General features: G+C 45.9%; 2 long non-coding RNA genes across 2 annotated transcripts in view; one reads left to right on the forward strand and one right to left on the reverse strand.

Moving 5' to 3' along the window:
- The window catches only part of Gm52387, a 26,376-nt gene extending 15,670 nt beyond the window's left edge, over positions 1-10,706 (reverse strand). Inside the window, exons 1-2 of the long non-coding RNA XR_003952892.1 lie at positions 10,638-10,706; positions 10,413-10,547 (exon numbers count right to left, since the gene is read on the reverse strand). This is a non-coding gene — a long non-coding RNA (predicted gene, 52387). The remainder of the gene's footprint in view (positions 1-10,412; positions 10,548-10,637) is intronic.
- Positions 8,667-13,279, forward strand: Gm31912. The gene is made up of 3 exons (XR_386812.3): positions 8,667-9,304; positions 10,148-10,371; positions 12,127-13,279. It is a non-coding gene; the product is annotated as a predicted gene, 31912 (long non-coding RNA).
- Positions 13,280-15,844: the final 2,565 nt, after the last annotated feature.

Genomic DNA, 15,844 nt, shown 5'->3' on the forward strand with positions numbered 1-15,844 from the left:
CCTTGGCTCTTCGTGGTCTCCTTCCGTTGACTGTACTCACAAATGACATCTAATTACATCGCAGAGCAGGAGCTAGCACCCCATCCTACACTCCTTGGCAAATCAGTATCCTGTAGGAAGGTAAGTTAGTAATATTTGAGTTGTTTCCCAGGTGCTCAGCAAGCACTCCTGTCCCCTGGAGTGACGCCACTGCACCCAATGCAACTGGCTCTCTCATCTCCCTCTTACAAAGAAATAAACCTTGACACAAAGTAGGTTCTCGACTCTCCCCTCCTCCCAAGGTCACAAGAGCACGTGAGCTGGAGCTAGAACTTGATCTGGTCCAGGTGCCAGTATCGTCTTCAGTACAGGGTCAGTACTAGGCATGTTAGACTGTACTTAAGGTCTCAAGTCACAGACACTCAACTCTGTTGTTGAAGAATAAAGCACAGCTATAGCAAAAGCAAACATTATGTAAACAAATGGAGAGGGCTATGTCTCAATAAAACTTTACTAATAGACATTGATATCTGAATTGCATAACCTATCCATGTGTTGTGACATATTTATTATTACTCTCCTTAGTCTTAAGAGCTATTTATGGCTGTGGATTGTAAGTCGGGGACAAAATACCGAATCATTCAGTAGAGCCTGGATTTAATTTCCATCACAATTAAATAAGTATAAGGTAAGGTAGGTAAATAGGTAGGTAAGTAGATGGATGGTGGATGGATGGACAGACAGATGAATGATAGATAGACACTACTTTAAAGGCCACATAAAATCAGCTAGCTGGATCTGTTTTACGGCTACAGTTTGTCGACCCTTAGCCTGGGATTTATTTGTAGCATTTGTTCTTTTGATTGCCGTAGTAAACCGCCTCTCGGAACTATCATACTTAATCTCAATGTACAGACCAGAAAACTGAGGTCACATAAAGCTGATAGAATGAGACAAGCCAAATGCAGGCATCCAAAGCCGAGTACTGAGTTTCCCCTCCATGTCAGGCAGGAGCTGAGGTGGCCCGGAGCTGCTTCCTAACGTGAGCACAGAGATCAAACAGGATCATGCATATGGAGTGCATCAAACATTGATTTCACTGTTGACTTCTAAAGAAATGTGTAAAAGCGCTTATAAACAGTACAATGTAGTGACTGAGATGAATTAGATTCTGAAAAGTTTCCAGTGCAAAGTGTTAAAAGTTTCTTACCTTCTACTTGTATTTATCTAGTTCTAAGTTTCTGCTGATGACCCTGGGCATTGATGGTAAAAGACAGGCGAAGGCAGTTTCTTTTAGGGAGGAGAGAAGCCTGACCTATTTATGTTGCAGAAGGTTAACTGCTACCAGGAGTGGGGTGCACTCAATAGGGCTTAGCTGTATCCGTATCCAGTGGGCACACAGAAAGCTGTGCTACAGAGGTGTGCTGTGTGATAGAAGTTTTCAGGTTGAGATGAAAGAGATCTCCAGGCTGAGGTAAGAACCCTATAAAGACATCGAGGCATGGAAAGTCACTGTGGCATGCATGGTAAAAAAAAAAAAAAATGGTGAAGTGGTGAATCCCGGGGCCCCGGTATCTATGCTGCAATTCTAGATTTGCTCTCTTGAGAGAGAGCTAGGGTGATTCCCAGGAGTTTAAAAATGAAGAGGTGTACTGAGGAGGACACAGAGCCAGAGAGTACTAAAGCGGCAAAGATCCCAGGCAATCGCATTAATTGACAATTTTCAGATGAGAATAATTATTTCCAACTGAAAGGAGAACAAGGAGATATTGCATAAGAAAAATGGCAGGGTCATGTTTTAAGGTAAAGTGTTACATTTCAAGGACATTCAAAGCAGACAGATTTGGGTCCCATTTCCCACTTCTATAACTTTCATTTTGGAAGAATAAGCTGAGAATTTCTGTAGGGCAGTGGCTGGAGGATACTGGAAGTCGCTCAAGGGCAACAACTTAATGGTTTCTTTTTGTAGAACTGCAATGCTTGAGCTGTTGAGGACAAAATAGGAGGAACTTTCAGAGGGCTGGGGACTAGCTAGGAAATGGCTACAGGGACCACGGAAGATAGCAAGAGGAACAAACAGCTCCAAGCAGCTGGAGACAGTGTTTGTCCCTGAGTGTGCATGTGTGTGCTATAGACGGTTGGCTGCAGGAGTGGGATACATCAAGATGAAAGATAACAAAAAGAGGGACACTTGTTTTAGGGTCAAATATCCAGGTTGAAACCCATGATATTGACTAGCGATGTTGGGCCAAGCAGTCAGACTCTCTGAACGCACTTTTCCTTCCCTCCAAATGAGGAAACCTGATCAGTCTTGCCTGTGTTATCTTTTGTGGGACCGCCTGAGGTAGCTCATGCAAGAGCATCATGAAAGACTTGAACCTCACTGGTGGCTTTCCAGAAAGAAAAGGCCAGAGATCTCCTGGCTTGGTGGCCTTCCCCCGGGGACACAGTTGCTGCTGCCCCCCTTTCAGCTGTTGGAGCTGCGGATCAATTGCAACCATGCTAAACAAACAAACAGAAAGGTAGTCATACGTGATCGGCAAAATGGTACAAATGATGTCATCCATCAAGATGGACATCCCAATTTGCCAACTATTTTCTCATAAATCAAACTGCAGTCCCTGAAGGAAGAGGGGTAGGGCTCAGGGAGCCAGCATGGCAGGGCTTATCGGAGGACCAGACGCAGGGAAGCGTTCCCTGAAGGGTTCAGTAATTATTTTCACTCTATGGGAAATAAAGAGGGGGCACGATGGGGGGGAGGCTGGAGAGTGTCCGCCGCACTTCATTACAGTTCCCCAGGCTAGGGACACAACATATGCTTTTCATTGGAAAGCCAATAATTTTGAATCGTGGGACAGGTGAAAACTTAAATGACATTTGCAAACCTTGATTTATTTCTCTGCTTAACTCTGGAACATGCTTGAGACTCAGCCCTGCGAGTTTCCATAGATTAGTGGCCAATGTCAAGTATTTCCAATGACATAGTCAAGCGTTTCCTGTCCCTATCAGTTAATTAAATATTTTCAGTTCTAATATCTTCTTATTGAAATGGCTTCCCTTCTTTTTTTTTTTTTGTTATGGGCTTGGAGAACAACAGTATGAAGTATGAGCTTTATTGAACACAAAATAAAAATACAAAAAAAAATTACCCCTCCCCATCCCTGGACTTGCTATTTTGCTTTGCTGGAAATCTCATTAAAAGTTATTTATGAGCTGTTAGGGATCCCATAAGGATTACACCTAAGTCAGTCTGTAAAGCTTTTGAGTTTCTTTTACATGGAGAACCTCCCTCCCTATTATTCTATCTTGCTTGCACCCAAATAAATACTGGAGATTAACTTCTTGACAAAAGGTGGCTCCTTGCTCTCCAGCCTTAGAGTGCCCAAGTAGTCTCTCTTCCCCTTCTCTTTCTACTGCACCAATGTGAACAGAGCTAGGGAGAGAGGTAAAAACGTGTAGGCATTGATAGATTATTATTATCATTATTTTTGCTTTTTTTTTTTTAAATGATGTGTGTATGTGTCAGGTTATATGCACACATGCGCGATTGCCTATGAAGGCCACAAGAGGGCACCAGATCCCCAGGAGTTGGAACACTCCATCGTGAGACACTTGATCTGGGGCTGAAAACCAAACCTTGTCACAACAGCAAGTGCTCTTAGCTGCTGAGCCATCTTTCCAGTCCCTGAGTTTGTTACCAGGCATGCTATAGCTAAGGTACTGAAGTAAGTCTGCTGTGAGTGTCTCTGAGGCTTGGAGACTTTATCCTTAAATGGGAAGTCCTCGTTGACTGTCTCATCTTCATCTACACTCTCTCCTCCACTTCTCTCTGAAATAAGATGGTGGAACTTTACCAGGATGAGTGAGTACGTAGTTCCTTTCTTTGCCATCTCTCAGAGCTTATTCTCAGGAGGGTAGATCAAACTGCCAAGTTAGGTGTCCTTTGTCCTTCTAAGGATTTAAACTAAATGCACCTTATTTCCAAACAATCTATTTTATATGCATATTCCCAGGGCACAGAAGAGAATGTGGTCATTTAATTGCTTCACAACTCAAAACTTCATTGTGGCAAAAAAAAAAAAAAATGTATGAGAAATGATGACACTGCTACCATGCAGATGCACACAAGGTTCTGGGAGGTTGGCCACTGTTATTATTACAGTGCTCCTGCGGTCTTTTCTCCCCGAAAACCTGGGCTCGTGAGTTAGTCCTTCATGCACCAGTCCCTTTTAGAAACACAGAATCCTAACCACACTGCAAACCATACACGGAGTCTGTCTGAGTTGTCAGTTTGGCCGTCACAGGAATGACATCTTTCTGGCATGTCAAGTCTTTTCCCCCTTTCATCTTAGTGAATTCACAACAACTCAAGATGGGCACTTCAGTGTCTACCACTCCATTTAGGAAAGAGTTGGTCCACTGAGTAAGACAGACAATAAGGCACTGGTTGCATATTTTAGGAACGAGTATATTTTTCCTTAATCTCAACCATCTGGAGAATTTTAACATTCTATATTCTCTGTGGAATTCTGTAGGAGAGGTCAGTTTGGTTTTTTAAGAGTCATTTAAACATCCTGAGTAACATTGTAAGTCCTTGAACAAGCCATGCCTCTCTGGCAAGACCAAGGAGAAGCACCTGGGGTGTTTGTGTGTTTAGTCTGGTGCTGTTCAGCTACACTCGACAACAGCGATGCCCGTGTCCCGCTGGCTCTGCCCTCCAGCCTCCAACGTCATTGTTTGTTGCTTTTAAAACTTGGTCTTAAGAGTTTACAGGTGATCCTGATGTGGCTTGGGAATTCCAACTCTGGGAGAGTATGAGTTTGATGATGAAGACAGGCCGAGGCCCTCCCGTTAATGTTTCCTTTCCTGAATTCTCCACTCCTACACTGTGGGTTGACTGACAACCCTTCTTGCCTTTTGGCTCTTCTTGCCTCCCTTCAGGATAAAAAGTTGAAGTTCTGATCTTAAGTACCTTCCGGCATGGCCTTGCTGCAAACAAGGTCTTTGAGGATTCCATAGTTACTAATTATGTCTTTATAAAAGTGTGTGTGTGTGTGTGTGTGTGTGTGTGTGTGTGTGTGTGTGTGTGTGCAGTGTGTTTAGTTTATAGATTGCCTTTGGACACCCATCTGGTTGGACCAATTTATTTCTCTGGATAGATTTGAACTTGCACTAAAGCCACCCAATCCAGGTGTGTGCATGGGTCTATGCACACACATGCACACAGCACATACTCATAATCAAGAATTTGGACTAAACTAAAACCAACAGAAGTAATGGGAATGCGCACAGAGGCCATATTCTGAATGGAACACTGAGCCAAAGTGTATTCAGTCCTGTGACAAACCCCCAGAGACCTCCAAGGCCACTGTCAGTCCCATTTTATAGATAAAAAAAAATGAGACTCTAAAAGTTGAGTCAGACCACCCAAGCAGATCCCACATGTTCAGCCCCACACTCCATTGCTGGCTGCCTTGCCCTCGGAGGCCATTCTTGGGGTGTAGTATATAGATGGGGCTGGGGGGGCATGGAGACAGACTTGGATCAAATGCACATCTTGGTTTGAGGGGCACGGGGCAAGCCTGCAGTCTCCGTCTATGTGTGGGATTCACACTGTCCACCGTGGGTGGGGCTGGACCCCTCCTTTAGGGTTACTGAGAGGCCTAGGAAATCTGTAAAGAGCAGCGGGCCCTCTGCAGGGCAACCTTGTTCTTCCAGTAAGAATTGCAGAGAGGGAAGAGGAGGAAATATAAACTGTCTCTGCTTCTGAGTGCTGTTGGCAAGGTGCTCTGTGCACTCAGAGCCAAGTTACTATACACGCTCTGGGGAGAATTACAAATAAATGACGAAACATCTTGAAACACAGCTTATACCTAATTAATCATGGAACTTAAAGAACAAAGCAGGCATTCCTTCAAGGTTTTCAACAATTTCCCTATTAAGTGGAGTGGGGAGGGGAGAGGTCTCGGTGCCGTATAGTAGATATGCTATGCACTTCGTTGGGAGCTGGGGGTGAGAATCTCTGCCTTTTCCTGGGCCTCCTGCAACCCCCGAATCCTTACATATTTAATACTGTATCCCCAACATCAGTTTCCAGATCATGAAACATTTCTCAAGCTTTTTGTCCCCAGATCCCTTTTCTGCAACAACACTTGTTTGGAGATTAGAAGACAGAACACCAGACATTTCTTAAATACCCATGCAATTGTGCCTTGGGATTCCATGACACAGTTTATATGCTGCTGTCCCCAGAAAAATCAGCAGGCACGTCCTACTTAGGAAAGTTATAAGACATAGGCTTCATAGTGTATTTAATTATCTCGTGAGCTCTTAAGCTCTGGGGCCAGATTTCTTCATTTCTCCAATGCTGACGTTAATGGCAGATCACCAACTTAAGTTCTGAGTGCTAAGCCAGATAGTGCCACAGAAACATTTAGCCTCACATCCAGGCCACAACGCCTCAATAACAGAGGATGTGATTAAATCTTCGGGTATCTTTCATTCTTTTCCTATCTGTGAATTTGACCACCACCCTGCCTAACCAGCACTGCCACTTCTTCCGATGTCTCTCTCACCACGGACACATGGGAGAGTCTGAAAGTGACTTGGGACACATGTCTGTTGTTCCTGCAAGATGCTGTCCTTCCCTGAGTTTCCCCACAGTTACTCATTGAGCTGAGTATGGGCGGCACACCCACTAGGAATGAGGGATCTAAGTGCTTTCTTGTCAAACTGTCATTCGTGTGGTGCATGGCTTTGGACAAATGGACTGGGATATTAGGGTATAGGGTCTCCCTTCGTCTTTGACAAAGGACCAGGAAAACCTGTACTAGCTTTACAGTCTCCCTGATGACCCAGAGCTATTCAGCATCGTTACGGCTTTGAGTAGTTACTAGGCCACTTTGCCCACAAATAAAAACCTAGGATGGGGGGTAGGGGGTGGGGGTAAGATACACTAAGAACCACTACATGTGAGGAAACTTGCCAAGTCAGTTTTTGGTGGTCATGTGATTTATCTCCCATCTGCCTACCTTATGGGTTAAATGTTTTCATCCAAGGGAGGTGAACAAGAAACTTAGAGCACTCCTTACCCTAAACCTCAGCACGCAATGCCTGCATCTGCACTAAGCTTGTTTTCGACTCGAATCTTTGTAAACAGCATCAAAAGTGCTGAGGATTGAACTTGGATCCGTGGTCCTTGTAGCATCTCTGTGCTGTTGAGTGTGACCTGCTGGCTGCCCTGGTTGTGGCCTCTCCTTGATGCCTCCAGAAACATGTGCCTATACAGTGTGGAGTGTGAGCCTAGCTTGTCTGAGATTGTGGTTTTACTGTTATTTATAGGCACACTGTGCATCTATGTAAGTGAATGGCATGCACACACACACACACACACACACACATATGGAAACCCAAAGAGGCCAGAAGAGGGCATCAGATTGCCTGGAACTGGAATTACACGGGGCCTGTGAGCAACCCCACACGGGAGCTCAGAGCTGACTCTGTGTCCTCCAAGAGAGACGGATGAGCTCTTAGCCCCTGAGTCGTCCCTCCAGGTCTTACCTTTGCCATCTCTAACAAACAGTTCACACCCACTTCCTGGCCTCTGAATGACTGTCGAATATCCTCAGCTCATTTTAAAAGTTCATATCTACTGGTGATGCTCTGCAGGGGTGGGGTGTCGTGGAAAGAACAGGAAGCCTCCGGATATGACCGCCATCGCTTTCCCTTTAAAGCAATGACCTGACTCCGCAGCTTCTCTGGAAATAGACCCACGTACACCGCTTTTGGTTTTTGTCTCTCTTGAGCACACTGAGACACGTTGGTGAGCCTGGAACTTAGTCATTCCACTTTTCCAAAGATTTTTTTTAAGAGAAATTAATTACTGAACAATCTATAATCATAAAGGCAGTACGGACAGCCTTGGTCAGCCACCCCATGCGTAAAAGGCAGGCAGTGAATTAAATGTAATGTGATGGTACAGGTTGTACCTTAATGCAAACAAAGGCTGGTGTACACTATTTGTGTCCACCCAATAAAGTGTTAGCAACTGAGCTCATAAAGCTGCCAGCAGGATTTAACCGCAGCCTTGAGCACTGTTCTGCTAGCTGAAGGCTGAGCGTGAGGGCTGGTCACCTTATCACAGATGCTGAGGGGTTTATTTAAAACACATGGAGGAAAAGTCATTTGGATTTGGCACCAAAATGTCCTGTGGCAGAGAGGCTGAGGGTGAGACAGAGAGAGAGACAGAGAGAAAGACAAACAGAGACGCAGAGATGGAGACAGAGACAGGGAGAAATCCAAGGGGCCGAAAGCCAGATGTGAAGAAATGAAGCTGGCCTGACTGGCGGTGTGACGCTGGGCGTCTGAACTGACGCAAGAGGCAAGACCAACACGGGCTTTCTCTGCGGCGGCTGATAGACACGAGCAATTGAACAGTTCGTACCCTCTCTGTTGTCCCTGTCACAAGATTTGTAGGTCGTTCTCAGCCAGCCACTGGGGCTAAAGGGCACAGGTCACGACCTGCTGATTTACCAAAGTATGATCAACTCACACAAATTATAGGCGTAAGAGAGTCCTGACAACTTCAATATGATGCGCCGTGAGCGCAATTATTTGTGACATGTGAAACCAGCGTGAGACCGTAATTCTGTCACTGCGTGACAGGGCATCATTAGCCGGGGCAGGCAGTGGCTTGAACCAGGAGCAGCTGGAGGAGAGGAGGGGAGAGTGAGGGCTCTGTGGGAGAAGGCCTGCAAAAGGCAACTCCTCTATGGAATGTGGAGCCTCAGAGGACAAAGTGTCTCTATTGCCATCTGGCCTCGTAGAGAGTAAAGCAGGAGGCGCTCACGCACTGACCAGGGCTGAGTACAGCTGAGGTTCCTTCTTTGAAATAAGCAATGGTGTTCTGCATGAGACACAGAGGGATACTGTTTCTGGGGTCGGGGCCATTTTCTGTCACTGAGTGCAGACCTTGGCTCCAATCTTCTTGCCAACAAATCCCAAAGAGCCTCTGACTGGCTACTCCGTGGTACGGGAAGCCTCTGACTGGCTACTCCGTGGTACGGGAAGCCTCTGACTGGCTACTCCGTGGTACAGGAAGCCTCTGACTGGCTACTCCGTGGTACAGGAAGAGTCAGATTGCAGGTGAACTCTGGGTTTCTGCCGTCCCTGGAGGACTGACCCACAGTACCTCAGAGGATCGTGTGTGGCTTCAACACGAGCGAAACACATCTGCTTCTCCCTCTGGCTGTGCTCTGGAATTTCTGCCTACTCCATGGAAAAGCAGGGTGGCTATTCCCACTACTCAAGGAAGGTCTTTCTCGGGGTAAGCCAAGAAACTGCCTGACAGCTAGAAGAATATATCCAAAACACAGGCATCAGCTTTGAGGGTAGCCACCAATCCAGTCATTTGCGGCGTGTTCGAAGACCAAGTTGACTATCTGCTACATATGTGCGGAGAGGCCTAGGTCCAGTCTGTGTGTGTGTGTGTGTGTGTGTGTGTGTGTGTGTGTGGTGGTGGTGGTGGTGGTCCAGTCTCTGAGTGCCCCAAGGGTCCAGGTTAGTTGACTCTGTTGGTTTTCCTGTAAAGTTCCTATCCCCTTTGTAGAAATCAATCCTCCCTTTGCAACTTTTTTATAAGTGTCACCAAGTTCCATCCACTGTTTGACTTTGGGTCTCTACCTCTGCGTCAGATGCTGTGTAGAGCAACTCAGAGGACAGCCTTGCTAGACGCCTGTCTGTAATCATAACAGAGTATCATTATAGTGTCGGGGTTTGGTGCTTGCCCATAGTTGGGCCAGTTATTGCTTGGCCCATTCCCTCAGTGTCTGCTCGATCCCCCATCCCTGCATTTTGTGTAGACAGGGTAGATTTCGCATTGAAAGTTTTGTGGATAGGATGGTGTTTCTATCACTCCACTGGGGTTCTTGCCTGGCTATAAGAGGTGGTCTCTTCCAGTCCCATATGCCCAATGCTGGGATTCACAGCTAAGGTCATTCCCATTGATTATTGGGAACCTCCCCTCTCCTAGGTCTCTGGCATGTACTAGAGATGCACCTATCCTCACAACCCCTGAGAGTTGCAGATTTCCATCTCTTCTCATGGCCAGCTGGACATCTCTCCTGTCCTTCCCCACATACGATTGTAACTCTCCCATCCCTCTCCCCAGCCAGCCTTTTTAAAAGCAGGACGCTGGGATGATCTCCAGGACACATCTATGATCTCAGTGGTCTGCCCTGCAGCACGTGGCCTACTCAGCTTGTTCCATGCTGTGCATTCACACAGCGAGTGAATGCTCTCTGGGCGCCAGTGGAACATCTTTCTCCCCTACCTTGAGCCCTGAGGATCTGCATGAGAAGTGTTCTCATCTTCCTGCGAGGACACTCAGTCCAGGTAGGTAGGTGATGTGAAACCAAGCAAGTAAGATACAGCACCTGATCGTGAGCATGCAGATGAAGGCAGGACCGAGCCTATGTCCTTTGGGTCTCTGCTCAAATGTTCCAGGTCGAACAGGTCCTTCCAACCACAGCATCTGTATTAGTTACTTCTGTGTCCGCGTGATTAAATACCTGACAGAAATGAGGAACAAAGGTTGATAGTTTCAACCTATCATAGTGGGAAAAGCACTACAGAACTTGGTACTGGTGAGGATGTCTCACCTAGAAACAGGCCAGTGGATGGTAGGGGCGATGACCTTCTAAGGCTTGTCCTCAGGACCCTCCTTCTGTCACCAGGCCTCACCTCCTAAAGGCTCCACAGCTCATTCAAACATAATCTTCTTCATCAGAGAAACATCTCTGTGCAGTGGAGCAGTGGTCACAATTGGTCAAAATGCAGACCATGCCAGCCTAGAGTGGACATCTGTATTACACTTCCTCCACTCAAGGCTCAGAGAGGACCTTGGAAGAGGGGCTGAAAGATTTTAAGAGCCAGAGTGGAGAGAGATGAACCCGTGTCTTGTGAGCGCCACAGGATCTCTGCACTCACAGCAGCTGTGGATGCACAAGACCTGGACAAGAGCAAGCCAGTCAACATCCCAGCATGGATGGGGAAGAGAGGAGCCCTAGCTGAAGAGTTACTGACAGGCGACAGCTACTAAGTTCCGGAAGGAAAGTCAGTTTTCTTTAGGAATGTGGTCCTTGGTAGATTGACCATGCTCTGGCCAATAACCTTACATTCCTACATGCATGGAGGTAAATTGTACTCAACGGGTTATAAGAGAGAAAGAGACCGTGAAATTGGAGTGTGTGAGAAAGAATCTGCTTAGAGTTGGGGTATGTTCAAAATACATCATGTGCTTACTCAAAACTCTCAAAGAATAAATGTAAATAGATTTTTAAAAAACTAAAACAAAGGAGCAAACACAAGCATGTGGGGGCGGGGGAATATGCTGAATCAGACCACAACATCTCCTAGAATAGATCTCTTACCTTTGCCTGCAAGGGTTGTTTCCATGGAATTTCTTGAAAGCAACCAAAACCAACATACACGCAGGTGGTGTGGAATTGTTCTGCTGTAAATTCTCAGCAGAAATCACTCATTCTCAATCATTTAGTGTACCCCCTCTTCTAGCATAAGCCACGGGAGGTGAGACACTGCCTTGCTTCCCTAGTATCCTGATTGCCTTGAGCAATTTTGGGCAGAAAATACTCAAAATAGGAACAAACCAAATACCCCCAACGTCAAGTTCTATTTCAAATATTCTTGCTTTCAAACACATTAGCCCGTTTAATCCTCCCAACAACCCAATGATGTAAGTTTGTCAGGTTCCTATTGCCGCATAACAAATCACCCCCCAAAGTAATAGTTTCAAATTACACCACCTATCATTTCTTGAAATTCTGTGGCTTGGCTGGGGCTCAGCTGGGCAGGGTTTTCTTGCTTGGGGTTTTTCTTGAGGCCGCATTTAATGGAAGAGTTTTGTCAGAGTTCGAACCCTCCTGATGGGCCTCTGGGCATTCATCATTCTAAGCTGGACTTCCTTAAAGAAGTGGGGGCCAGGCTCAAGAGAAACAAGCCTAAAGCTCCAGCCGTGGGCTTGGAAATTTGAGAATTTTATTAGCCCTCAGCCTGATTTAACTGGCATAAGCAAGTCCTGAAAGCAGCTCAGCTTTAAGGAGCAGAAATGAGTCCCCTTTCTTGATGTAGGGAATGCCACCACGTATGGAAAGGTGGATGGATTTCTGGCAGTTGCACTTGGAGACTCCATACCACAACATGACTACAGCAGAGGAGATGGATGCTGGAGGGTTACAGACGTCTACAAGAGGAAGAGAATGGCAGTCCTCAGGAGTGTAACTCTCTACATTCAGTGTTCTTTGCTTCCTGGTGGCCTCTTAATAGACACCCCCAAGTCTCTGGTGGGGAGACTGATCTCCCCCAGGGTCTCTCATACATTATATTTCCTCAGTACACTATCAAGCCAGGGTCCAGGGAGATGAAGAATAGCTGAGGCTTGGAATTTCACCCAAGTTCCATCCTTCTTTTTTATGTGACCTTGAGCAAGCATCTTAGCCTCATCTGTGAATGAACAGGAACAGTACTTGCCAATACCTGCTCATACAGGATTCAGGGGAGATATAAACAAGATGGTATGCGCAAGGTGCACAGCAAGAGGTACCGCACCCCAATCTTAAAGCCCAGGGTAAGTCTCCAGATGAACCCCAAATGAACCTCCATAGACTAATTTCACAATTGTATGTAAAGTGCGAAAACGTTCATAACTCTACCAGTGGGTATCTTCTCCTTGTATTTCAAACATAACTGAAAGGATTAAAATCAGCTCAAGATAGACATATTGACTGGGACAATTGTAGGGGCCCAGAGGGTGACGTCTGACTGGATATCCTATATCAACGTTTGCCCAGTGGGGAATACTGTGATCGACGCATCTATGAATGGAGAGATGGTCCTGATGAGGAAGAAGGAGAACTTGCAGCAAAATTCCCTGAAGGTGTCTCATCATTGCTAGGTGCAAGATTTACCAAAATCTCCAGGGAAGGAAGGACTCACGGGTCCGTGACTCAGGCTGGGCTGTGGTTCCTGCATGGGTGTGAGGGGCTTCCTACCATCATCCCTCTGTACACCACTTGCCATGTTTGTTTGTGGGTCCTGTATTTGCCTACAGAAATGCTCAAAGTAAGCACGTAGCCACCAGCCAAACCCCCAGCTCCTAATTTAACACCCAGACACCGTCACTTCATTTTGCAGCTGCTGGGTTAACAAGCATTCCCCTAGCAAACCAAAATTTGTGAAAAAGATGATGTTTCTCTTATTTGTTTTCAAATGTTTCCATTGTATTTTTAAAAAATAAGACAGTGTTCCTTTTGGGGAGAAGACGGTCTACTTTGGGTTTAAACCAAACCAAATAATATTTAAGGAAACATTAAATAAATTATTTATCATGTTGGTCAACGGGTTGGGAAATATAGCTTAGATAAACACATTTTTAAGGTCAGCCACTCTAAGGGCTGGGCTTTATAAAAACAACCTGTGAGAAGCTTTAATAAATCTTAAATAAAAAACACGAAGCATTTGTTTCCATTACGGAACCATCCGCTATTGCTAAATAATGGCCTCTCGAGGTGAGCTTCACCAGAGGCCCCCACACCCAGGCCGAGAAGCTGTACTAGGAAAACCCCTCTGACTGCAAACACCACTGGCCTTGCCTGGCTCTCCGTGAAAACCATCTAGTCTTGGGGTTGCATTTAAATTAGAAAAATGGACAGAGCTGGCTGACTTGGGTCATAAAATTGTCAAATGAAGATAAATTTGTTTCTATTCAGTGGGAGACTTCACAGTCAAATTAGGATGGATGTAAGTAAAAATAATAAAATAATAATGTGTTTTGGTTCCCTCAAAATAAACAGGATTGCCAGATTCATCAAGAGCATTTAATTGGCCACATGGTCCAAAGGCATCTTGGGGTTGTTTCCATTGTTAAACGGCAGTTTCTCTGACAGAGGGTGGGTTAGAGAAACCGGAAATGAAATAGTGCAAATTAAGGTTAAGTGTCAAAATGGAGCAGCCCTGACAAGGCAGCAAAGAAAGGCAGGTCTTGGGAGGAGCTAGGAAGGGAGTGTGTGTGTGTGTGTGTGTGTGTGTGTGTGTATGTCTGTGTGTGTATGTGTGTATGTGTGTGTATGTCTGTGTGTGTATGTGTGTATATATTGTGTGTGTGTATGTCTGTGTATGTGTGTGTGTGTGTGTATGTGTGTGTATGTGTGTATATGTGTGTGTGTGTATGTGTGTGTATGTGTGTGTGTATGTGTGTATATGTGTGTGTGTGTGTGTGTGTGTGTGTGTGTGTGTGTGTGTGTGTGTGCGCGCGCACACACCTGTATATGCAGGTGCACATGCACTTGTGTACACCTGGGTGTGGAGGCAGAGGGACTTATTTCAAAGTGTGTCACTCTTCAGGACCCACTCGGTTCTGCTTTTGGCTCACGTGTCTTTTTTGTTGAGGCAGAGTCTCTCACTGGCCTGGAACTCAATACCAGGCAAAACTGAAGTCCAGAAAAGCTAAGGATTCAACATTCCTTGCTGAATCAGAGATTATAAATGTGTGCCACTGTCTTAACTATAGTTTCATTGCTATGAAGAGACACCATGATCAAGGAAACTCTTATAAAGGACTACATCTAATTGGGGATGGCTTACTGGTTCAGAGGTTCAGTCCATTATCATCAAGGTGGGAGCATGGCAGCATCCAGGCAGGCATGGTACTCGAGGAGCTGAGAGTTCTACATCTTGTTCTGAAGGCAAACAGAAGACTGACTCCAACGTAGCTAGGAGGAGGGTTTCAAAGCCCACCCCACAGAGACACACTTTCTCCAAGAAGGCCACACCTACTCCAACAAGGCCACACCTCCTAATAGCACCACGCCCTGGGTCAAGCACATACAAACCAGCCACCACACCTTGCTTCTTCTACCAGGCTTTTATAGACCAGACTCTGCCTCCTGCCAGAAAAGTATGCATTTTCCTGAGCTGTCTTCTCATCCCTGGAGACCGTATCCATGCAAACCATACCTCCCTGTATGTGGCTTGAGACTCCTCTGAGTGGGGAAAGGAGCCTAGAGCCGGGCCTGGAGGCCCTAGGTTCTAATCAGCCTCTTCCAAGGGTTGAAGCAGAATTTCCTGGCTTTGGGAAAGAAGATGCCTCCTCTTTGCTGAAGAGCTGAAGGGATTGGGCTGGATTTCCACAAAGAGCACCAGGGCTTTAGCGTTCAGGAGAGAAACTGGCTAACCACATCTGGGGCCTGAGGGTTCACCGCACTTGAAATGAAAATAATCTTTGCAAAATATTTTAAAATATTTAATAAACACAGGCTGAAGGCTACTGCCTAACTACATATATATAAAGTTAAGGTTTGAATTCAGATTAGCAAGCTGTTAGCCTTTACTTGGCTTAGATGCCATGCAGAACAGTTAGAAATGCTGGCTGCAGAGCCACACAGAGCCAGAGCACAGCTCTGCCCTTCTCCCAGTGTTAAAACAATGAGACCTGCAGTTGTCTCCCCCTGTTCCTGTAGACAACACCCCAGTCAGCTGAGTGTGGGAGACAGGGTGGTACAGGATAGAGACATGTGAGTGTCCTTCCTTCCACCCCCACTCCTGTGAGGCAGATACTTCACCAAAACAAAGCCTTTCTCCAGGTCTTAATCATGCTTAGTTAGCCCAGTGCCTCTGGCATTGGCAAGTGTGAAGCAAAGAGGGAAAATTTAAAACTACTTGCCCAAAGATGTCTTTCTCTTGCTGGCCTTACCCCATAACTCTAGAAAGGAAATGTTTATTGGAGGATAGGATACCACACAGAGGAGGAGAGTCCGGCTGCTCCTGCAGGTCACCAAATGCATAAGAAAAG

Source organism: Mus musculus, chromosome 19, assembly GCF_000001635.26.
Source record: "Mus musculus strain C57BL/6J chromosome 19, GRCm38.p6 C57BL/6J".
In the NCBI taxonomy this organism is placed as follows: domain Eukaryota; kingdom Metazoa; phylum Chordata; class Mammalia; order Rodentia; family Muridae; genus Mus; species Mus musculus.